Source organism: Crocuta crocuta, unplaced genomic scaffold (genome assembly GCF_008692635.1).
Source record: "Crocuta crocuta isolate KB4526 unplaced genomic scaffold, BGI_CrCroc_1.0 scaffold531, whole genome shotgun sequence".
Classification (NCBI taxonomy): Eukaryota; Metazoa; Chordata; class Mammalia; order Carnivora; family Hyaenidae; genus Crocuta; species Crocuta crocuta.
In genome coordinates this window covers 2,301,538-2,311,672 of record NW_027531997.1, presented here as the reverse complement: position 1 = coordinate 2,311,672, position 10,135 = coordinate 2,301,538, and the positions used below count along the sequence as shown (strand labels likewise).

Genomic DNA, 10,135 nt, shown 5'->3' with positions numbered 1-10,135 from the left:
ATCTTTTTGCTGACACACAGCAACAGAAAACACATGAGCTTATTTGACCTTCAGTAAATCTAGAGAGAATAAAAAGTTTCATATTTAATGCTGATAACCCTATTTTTAAATGCTTATTTATTTTTGAGAGAGAGAGTACGTCATGCAAGAGCAGGGGAGGGGCAGAGAGACAGGGAGACAGGGGATTCAAAATGGGCTATGCGTTGATAGCAGAGAGCCTGATGCAGGGCTGGAACTCACAAGCCATGAGATCATGACCTGAGCCGACGTTGGATGCTCCACCCATTGAGCCAACTAGGTCCCCTGATAACTCTATTTTTAATTAAACCAAACACTTAAATTAATTTAAATGCTGAATATATTCTACCTGCATCCACTTAAAAGTCAATCAATTTTGGGGTGCCGGGGTGGCTCAGTCGGTGGAGCATCTGCCTTCCGGCTCAGGTCATGATCTCTCGGTTCGTGGGGTTTGAACCCGGTGTCAGGCTCTGTGCTGACAGCTCAGAGCCCGGAACCTGCTTCAGCCTCTGTGTCTCCCTCTGTCTCTGCCCCTCCCCTGCTCAGACTGTCTCTCTCTTCTCAAAAATATATATTTTTAAAAAGTCCATCAATTTATTGCTCATTGTCAATTTTTACCTGGGACATTGCTGGGGAAATCTGAAGTGGGTGCTCCAAGGGGGAGGGGGGTGAAGAGCACTCTCTACCGCAACGGTAGGAGGAGGAGCCAATGATGCCAGAGGCACCTAGGATGGTATAGGAACCAGTTTAACAGGCTGCACCCAAGGTGGTGCGGAAACAGGAGGAGGCAGAAGAGGCGAGGTGCCAGCAGAAGGCAGAGAAAGAGGGCTCCTTTTTCTAAACTTTGTCAGCTCAGACAGATGAGCAGACGCCATGTTTGTTTTTTTCTTTACCCAAGTGGTTGTTCATATCGGCCTGTTCATATCAGGCCAGAGAAGACCGGGAATTTCCCCCCAAAACAAAGGGAGTTTTGGCAGCTGCTTGGGATTATTCCTTAAAGTCTCTGTCCCAAGGTAGACCCACCACAGTTGGCTCCAATTCTAGCCATTAGCCCGGGAAATGGATGAGGCAGGAGCCCCCACATGTGACTAGAGTAACCTGGGCCTACGTGGGAGACCAGTAGAGTCAGAGATCTCGTCCCCTTCATCAGGGATGGCCTGTGTTTCCTCCAGCCCCCCGGGTTTGTTTGGAGGAGGCCTATTTAGACCATTATCAACCAAGAGATCAGGAGGAGCTTTACTAGCCAAACACATTCTGCAAGGGGCCCTTCGGTCTGGGTTGTGATTTAGAGCCATGGAGACCTGGACCTAGGCTGCCTCCATCCATTTGCCCAGTTTCTGCGGGCGAGATCGAATTGGCAGATCCTACTAAGGCCATGCAGTGTTACAGAAGATCAGTCCTTTCTCGAATTTTGCAATCCGAATGGTTTCCGGTGGGTTAAAAGGCATCGGAAGGGAGAGTCCTTGGGAACTGAAGAGAGAAGTTCCATGACCCAAAATCCCCCTGACTGCTAGGGGGTGTCCCACACACAGGCTATGTCAGAGGTTCATGAGAAATGTACGAAATGTATGTCAGAGAAATGTAGCTGAAATTCAATTTCCTTCCAGCTTGCAGCCCGCTGCTAGATACTTGGAACATGCAGAGTGTGACTTCCTTCGCGGAACTCATGGCTGCCTTACTTTCTTACTGTTTCTGTTTTATTAAAGACTAAAAGTAACCTTATCTTAACAGCAGCCAGCCCCACAAGGTCCTTGCTTTCAAATTCCTTAGAGACTTACGCTCTCCCCAACAACCACTAGTTTAATAATCAGTCACTTGTCACAACCCCAACGCAGCTCTTTCTGCCCACGGGTCCTGTCCCCATGTTTTAATAAAATCACCTTTTTGCCCCAAAGACATCTCAAGAACGCTTCCTTAGCCATTTGCTCAAGAACCACATAATTTGGGGGCTCTTAGGTGGGGCGTCGAGTATTTTCATATGGACTCTGGGCCGATGCTAACCCAGTGAGTACTTTCTCTTTTCTTCCTTTACTCTCATCCCAGGGGCTTTTGCGAGAGGTATGGTCTTCTTGGAATATTTTCATGTCCATTGCTCAGGATGCAATCCTCTAGCCCCTGGCTACTCTCTACTACGGGGAGGAGAAAGGCTGCCTTTCAGCTGGAAGTGAGCACTCTGGCCAGAATTGTAATAAGACCCAGAAACTGGATGCCCTCTCTTTATTCCTGTCCTTATACAAAGTTGTCTGTCTCGGGCACGGGACTGCCACCTAAGTCACCAGGACACCTGCCAGTCTTAAGTTTCCTCCTCATTGGTCTAACATGATCCCCTCCACATCCCTGATCTCGCCACTTCTGGCCAAGAAACCTCCATGGGGAGCCGGCCAAAACCAGTACCCGATTGAATTAAAACTCAACCGGACCATTTCCTAGGGAAGTTGGCTGTAAAGTCTACGTGTGTTGGAATGTCACTTAGATCGTGATGGATTTTTATCTTTACAATTTTCTGTCAATGTCCCCTACCTACTACTTAAACTACAAAATTGGGTAATACCCCTTGTGAACCTTTTCTAGTGTTCTCCATGGGTTAAAAATGGCACAGCCTTCAAGGAAACTGAGGCATGACCTTCATGGCATGCTTCTCAAGACAAGGTAAACTAAGGTACGGCCTTCTATAGAATGGACTTTTAAGGCACCGTTTTCAAGGCACGGCACAGCACGGTATTTCGGTCCATAGGCCAGGCACCCATTTGCAGCCTTGGATGAAATGGGGAAGCAAAGGGACACTAGCATCCCTTCTCCTGAACCCTTAGTGGCTGGTCCGTAACCACAGCGACTTTGTTCGAGGGATACTTCCGGTCGCTTTGACACCAGGAGCCTCTGACATATCCTGTGTAGGATGCCACCCGGGAGTCACCAGGGGGGATTTTTGGTAATGGACCTTCTCTCCTTTTCTAGGAACATGGGATCTTCCTCTGTCCCCAAGGGCTCTCCCTTGGGATGCCTTTGAACCCACTGGAATCGATTTGGGTTGCAAGATCTAAGAAAGAAAAAACTGATCTTCTGTAAAACTGCCTGGCCCCAGTACTCCTTAGGAGTTGAGGAAAAATGGCCCATTAAGGGGCCATTAAATTTTAATACAATCTATCAGTTAGATCTCTTCTGCAGGAGACANCCAGCTTCCACTTGGTGGTGGTGGAAAAAAAAAAAAAATCTGCATCTGCTCATCTGCCAGAGCAGCAGGCTTTAGGACTGGAAGACTTCGTTCTCTGTCCTCGGGGCTTTTATCAACCTCCAGCCTTCCTGGAGTTATCTCACCTCTCCTGTCTCCCCCAGCACCCTCCCCCCCTCCTGCTTCTCCACCATCTCGGTACAGCCTACAGCCTACGTCTTCCATGCCTCGGGCACCATCAGTCCCTCCTCCTGCCCTCACTGTCGAGGAGTGAAGAGTAAAGAGCACCCCCTCGGACTTATACCGCCCACTTCGGATCCCCCCCCAGGGGCCCCAGGTAAAAATTAACAATAGTGAACAAAGTGGTTGCCTTTTTAAGTGGACCCAAGTGAAACGTATTTGGTATTTGAACTAATTTAAGTTTGTTGGTTTAATTAATATAGACATATATTTAGAGTTATCAGCATTAAATATAAAACCTTTTCTACCTAGGTTTACTGATGATCAGATAAGCTCGTGAATATCTCTATTGCAATTTGATAACAAAAAGATGACTTAAAATGATGGCTAATTCTGTCTCAAAAGTTGTCATAGGTCATTGTTAAGACAGCTTTCAAAGCCTTTGGTAACCTGACACTTGAACGTTTTCTTTGAAGGATAAATTTAAATTCAATTCATTGGACGTCTAGTTCTTTTCCAAATAGGATAAGATGTTAAAGCATTAATTACTGAACATAGGTTTGTACTTTTGACTTGTTGTAGAGAAAGTAAAGATATTTGGGTCTGTTGGAAAACCTGTTTTGTGCTTAGTTGATTCATAAATTTGCCATCTAAAACATTCTGGTGTCACAGCTCACAATTCGTTACCACTTAGTTTTCATTGGAGACTAAGGTTTCTAAGAGTTAAAATTCTGTGAAATGTAATTAAGACTGATGGAAATAAGGACAGGAATGCTATATGTAGAAAAGTAGGAGATATGTCAGAAAGATATAAGGAATGGGAATACATTTTTATTGAAGGTAAAAGAAGGTAATGTTGTCCTAAATGAGACTAGTTGATTGGAGAGAAATGGCTTGGGACAAAATCTGAATGCAAAGGAAAGTTGTAGAAGGTTTGCTAAGGGAAATCTTTGGAAAGGAATTTTATGCATTATTAGGATGGACCAAGGTTGGAATGAATGGATTTGAAAAAATATACTGGTGGGGCACCTGGGTGGCTCCCTTGGTTAAGTGTCCGACTTCAGCTCAGGTTATGATCTCACAGTTCGTGGGTTCGAGTCCCATATTAGGCTCTGTGCTGACAGCTTGAAGCCTGGAGTCTGCTTTGGATTCTGTGTCTCCTTCTCTCTCCTTGCCCTTCCCCCACTGGTGCTCTGTGTCTGTCTCTTGAAAAATGAACAAACATTAAAACGTTTTTTTAAATATACTGGTATAAGGCTGAAATTCTACTTTTCTCTCTGTTCAGGAGACAAAGTTTTCTTGGATTGTTAATCTGCTCTTGATAAAAAAAAAAATTGTAAACAAAGGTCTTTTCTCTTTTGTCTCTGGGAAAACCAAAGGCTTATGTTTTCTCTTATCAGGCCTTTGATTATTTAGTTAAAACTTCTCAGTGCTAAAGGAGCTAGGTTTTACTAACAACTACATAACCCTCCATATTTGCCTTTAGAATCTCTTATAGCCACCTCAGTTAAATAAATAAGATTGGTAATGATCTGTGATCCTATTTAGGATGCGCTTTATAACTTTCTAAGGTTTTAACAACCTTCCCAGGATTTAAATTGTAAATGAAATCTTTTTGACCAATTGGGCCTTTTTATTTGGTATGTTACTTGACAAGCTGTGTCATACAATAATGGTAAGCCTTAGGTTGTATTGCTCGCGTAAATGCTATAACCACTCAAATATATATGCAATTCCTGAAGTCCTAATATGTTTTGGTGTAAATTTATCACTTGATATTCTGATTATCGAAGTATTATGTGTCACAGAAATCATTGGATTACCTCGTCGATTGCATCATAACGAACTCTCATATTACATTGTTACCCAAGTCCATTTTTGAGTCATTTGTCATTTATAGTTGTTGTTCCGATGCTCTTAAAAAACGTGTTTCATTTTCAAAGAGATTTACAAAAAGGACCTTTACGACAAATACAGGAACATGACATCTTTAAAATCCTTAAACGAAAATGAGTAAGAATTTCCAGAACTAAAAAACTGCATTCAAACTGAACTAGAATTAGGAACATGGAACTAAATGAACTGAGNGTAAATGTTATAACGGTTCAAATATATATATAAATTTACTAAAGTTTTCATATGTTTTGGTATAAGGTCATCACTTAACATTTCAATTCTCAAAGTGTTATGTGTCACAGAAATAACTGAATTTCCTTCTCGATTGCATCATAACGAACTTTCCTATCAGGTTGTTCATCATGTCCAATTTTGCGACTTTTGTCATTTATAGTTATTGCCCTGATGCTCTTACAGAACATGTTTCATCTTCAAGGAGATTTATAAAAAGGACTTTTAGGACAAATGCAGGGAGTTGACATCTTTAAGATCATCAAACAAATGGGTAAAAACTTTCCAGAACTAAAAAGCTGCATTCAAACTGAATAAGAATTAGTAACATGGGACTAAGTAAATTAAGGTAGAGAAGATCATAGCTCTTCTGGCTCGTGTTGAAAACACTGCTGGCTCTTTAATGTTTGCTTTTCCAGATTAAGGAAACTTTCTCTTAAAATATCCATGATATACGGAAACGTGACACAGTATTCATTTGTGAACGAACTGAGGCGTTTAACTTTTCTCTCTGCCTGAACCCTCTTAAATTCAAACACTCTCGGTGCGTATTCTTTCTTTCATGGCAATTACAGTAATTTGCCTAAGTTCAATAAGAGTCTGTTCTCCTTGTAAGAGGGCACAATTGGAAATACTGGTTATTTTACCAAGGCTTTGACTGGAATGCCATACTTGAGAGTGACATGCATAGACTCAAATATGACCAGACAGCTTTCAGGAACTAAGATTGACTTTATGCAACACGGAGCCAATAAGGCCGCTTGGAAATGTTGGCCGATACCTTGCTTACAGGGTTCCCAGCAGCCTCACCAGGTGAGTGAAGAAGGTCACTTCCTGGCAGGTACAGGAACCTCAGGACGTCTCATGGAAGGAATTTGCCCAAATCTACAGGTACTGCAGGCCTGCCTGATGGCAAGTACTTGGCTTGGCTCCTGGCCTGGAGAAGCTACTGAAAGTTTACCCTAGAGATTCCTTATAAAAAGTTCAAGCAAAGCACATTTTTAAAAACTTTTTTAATTGTAGTTTATTGTCAGGTTGGTTTCCGTATAACACGCAGTGGCCCANCCTCCATGGTCCTCTGTTAAGTTTCTCCTGTTCCACATTTGATTGAAAACATAAGGTATCTGTCCTTCTCTGCCTGACTTATTTCACTTAGCATAACACCCTCAAGTTCCATCCCCATTGCTAAAAATGGTCAGATTTCATTCTTTCCCATTGCCATGTAGGATTCCATTGTATAGATAAACCACATCTCGATCCATTGTCAGTTGATGGACACAGGCTCTTTTCATGTTTTGGCTATTGTTGAGAGTGCTGCTATGAACATGGGGGTACATGTGCTCCTATGCATCAGCACTCCTGTATCCCTTGGGTAAATTCTTAGCAGTGCTATTGCTGGGTCCTAGGGGAGTTCTATTGTTAATTGTTTGAGGAAGCTCCACACTGTTTTCCAGAGGGGCTGTACCAGTTTACATTCCCACCAACAGTGTAGGAGGGTGCCCGTTTCTCCACATCCTCGCCAGCATCTAGAGTTCTCTGATTTGCTCATTTTAGCCACTCTGACTGGCGTGAGGTGGTATCTCAGTGTGGTTTTGATTTGTATTTCCCAGCAAAGCACATTTTAAAAGATCTGAATGGCCAGTTGCCGTTCTCGCTGAGCTTATATAAATAATCAAGCTGTTAAATCAAGTCTGTTAAAACTGGACTTGTTCTACAAATGAATTAGTCTTGATTTGGCTATCTCTGGAAATGAGGGTTAATATAGAGAAAGATTATGTTTCAATAATGCGCCTTTATGGATGTTCAGTTCTGGTTCTGATTGACATTAAATGTTCGTTGTTTGCCTACATTAGACAAATTGAGGTAAACTTCAGAGAAATTGTCACAAAACTCATGTAAAGACAAGCATTGTTCTTGGTGCTCTATGTGCCATTCAAAAGGATCACCACGTTTATCTATACCATGGAATCCTACATGGCAATGAGAAAGAATGAAGTCTGGCCATGTGTAGCAACATGGATGGACCTTGAGGGTGTTATGCTGAGTGAAATAAGTCAGGCAGAGAAGGACAAATACCATATGTTTGCACGTATAGGAGGATTAGGAGGAACTTAACGGAGGACCGCAGGGGAGAAGAAGGGAGGAAATAGTTGGGGAGAGGGGGAGAGGTAAACCATGAAAGACTTTTGAATGCTGAGAACGAACTGAGGACTGATGGGTGTGTCGGGGGGGAGGGGGGAGATGGGCATGGAGGAGGGCATTTGTGGGGAAGAGCACTGGGTGTTATATGGAAACCAACGTGACAATAAACTATTTGTAAAAAAAAAAAAAAGGATCACCACAGACATTTGAGTTACAAACCAGAAAAACCCATCCAATTCCCACTGCCTGTTCCCACTCCCTTTGAGGAGACTTCAAGCCTGTCACGTAGAAATCTTCTCACTGGCAGATCTCAAGACTCAGACACTCAATTTATGATTTTGCTCTAACCATTAACCCACATTTTTATTGTTTCTTTAACGAAAGATGCCTTAAATGACTCTCAAAATAACATTATATCATGAAACATGAAAATAACTCAAATGCATTAAACAGTTCTACACAATAAAATGGCATTAGATGTTTTAACTGCTGCACAAGGTGGAACTTATGCTCTCATAAAAACAAAATGCTACGTATACATTCCAGATTCTCACCAAAATATTCCTGGATTTCTAACTGACAAGTACTCAAATTGGCACTTTAAATGATCCCTCTCTTTCCTTTAATAATTGGATCAACTCCTAGACTAAAGAAAGGTATTTGCTGACTATCAAAGGACTCTTATTTGAGTTTCTTTTACTTTTTGTTATTTTAATCATGTTTGGCTGTTTTCTCCCACATTTCTCCACCTGGTGCCAACACTCCTTCACTGCTGTAGGTTCAAGTCCACACATGATCCTTTGTTATATGTTATCAACTCTAGATACAGCTGCCTTAGCCTTCCCTAGCTACTATTAAATTCTGGACTGGCCAACCTTGGCCCATGCGTAGGAACAACTCTATGACCCTTTTCTTCAGGAAGAAGCTACGGAAGATGAGACCTTCCACCTTCAAACTCCTTAAAGATTCAAGGGCCAAAGCTGTTCGGGGGTAAAGGATGAGGGGAACAAAGGCAAGAGAAATGTGGCTGAAATTAAATCTCCATACAGCTTGCACTGATAGATACATGAACATGCACAGTGTGACCTTCCTCAAGCAACTCATGGCTGCCTTACTGCATTAATGTTTTTGTTTTATTAAAGACTAAAAGTAACCTTATCTTAACAGTAGCTAGCCCCTCAAGGTCCTGAAAGCCTTGCTTAGAAATTCCTTAGAGTTTGAAAGTCCTAACAGCCACTGAATCTCCAACCCCATTAACTTGAAGGTATATAATCAGTCACTCCTCACAACCCCAGCGCAGCTCTTTCTGCCCAGGGGTCCTGTCTCCGTGCTTTAATAAAATCACCTTTTTGTACCAAAGACATCTCAAGAATGCTTTCTTTAGTCTTTTGCTCAAGAACCTCATGAAAAGCAGCCCAAGGTGTCCCTGGAACAAAATTACTACGATCACCGTGTGCCATAAAGGAGGAAAGGCCAGCCCTAATAAGAGCTAGAAAGGCCAGGGGAAGTTTCCAGTGAGATTTTCATCTGCTAAAGAAGACCCCCAGGATACTGGAGGCTTAGCTATTGTCAAACTAAGGTTGTGTTTCCCTCTAGCAGAGCATCAAGACAGTAGGGGGTTCCTGGAGGAGTGTTCTACTCTGCCCGCCTCACGTATTTGTCAATGGGCTGCAGGTTACAGAGAAATTTAATATGCTCCACCACTTCCCTCTGCCTTAGTTTCCCACACCAGTTATCAGTAGCAACATTTGAGGCAGAATTGCTTGTCCATGTTCCTAGTGTCACCAGCTAGACCCCAAGACTGGACCTTTACTGCCCCCCCCCACTTGTACTCACCCACCTTTGTCCCACATTTGTTCCTTAAGTTCTGCTTTTACAGGTTATCTCTTAACTCGGGCAAATGAACGCCGAAACCCCACCTCAAGGGAGAGCAACTGCCTTGACCAGAACTCCAGCAACCCTGGACCAGTACGAACAAACACCCCCCTCCACTATCCCCTCTCCACTATCCCCCCCTTCCTCCACCCCCGTGACTTGCTCCTGCACAGATGCACCATGGAGTGACCTCTAGAACGAATGACAATTACCTTTACATCATTACAATACTAAATTCTCCACCCGAGGAGGGGGCACAAGCTTCATTTGCATAACACACAGTGTGTGTATAGGCATTTTTCCTTAAAGTGCACGCATGACCTTATGCCCACCTCTACATATGATGACAAAGTTCTCTTTTTTTTAAAAAAATATTCATCCGAGGGGCCCCTGGATGGCTCAGTCAGTTAGGCATCCGACGCTTGATATCGGCTCAGGTCATGATCTCATGGGTCGCGAGTTGGAGCCCTGCATCAGGCTCTGTGCTGACAGCAAACAGCCTGCTTGGGATTCTCTTTCCCCCTCTTTCTCTGCCCCTCCCTTGCTTGTGCGCTCCCACACACACACTCACTCTCAAAATAAATACATAAACATTTTTAAATAAAATAAAACTAAGTGCTCCTT

The 10,135-nt window shown here is 42.9% G+C and overlaps 1 protein-coding gene across 1 annotated transcript in view; it reads left to right on the top strand.

Moving 5' to 3' along the window:
- The first annotated feature begins 3,468 nt into the window (after positions 1 to 3,468).
- LUZP4 (leucine zipper protein 4) overlaps positions 3,469 to 10,135 on the top strand; it is a 62,836-nt gene continuing 56,169 nt past the window's right edge. The window contains exon 1 of the mRNA XM_077775168.1: positions 3,469 to 3,524. The gene's annotated coding sequence lies outside the window, so the exon portion shown is untranslated. The remainder of the gene's footprint in view (positions 3,525 to 10,135) is intronic.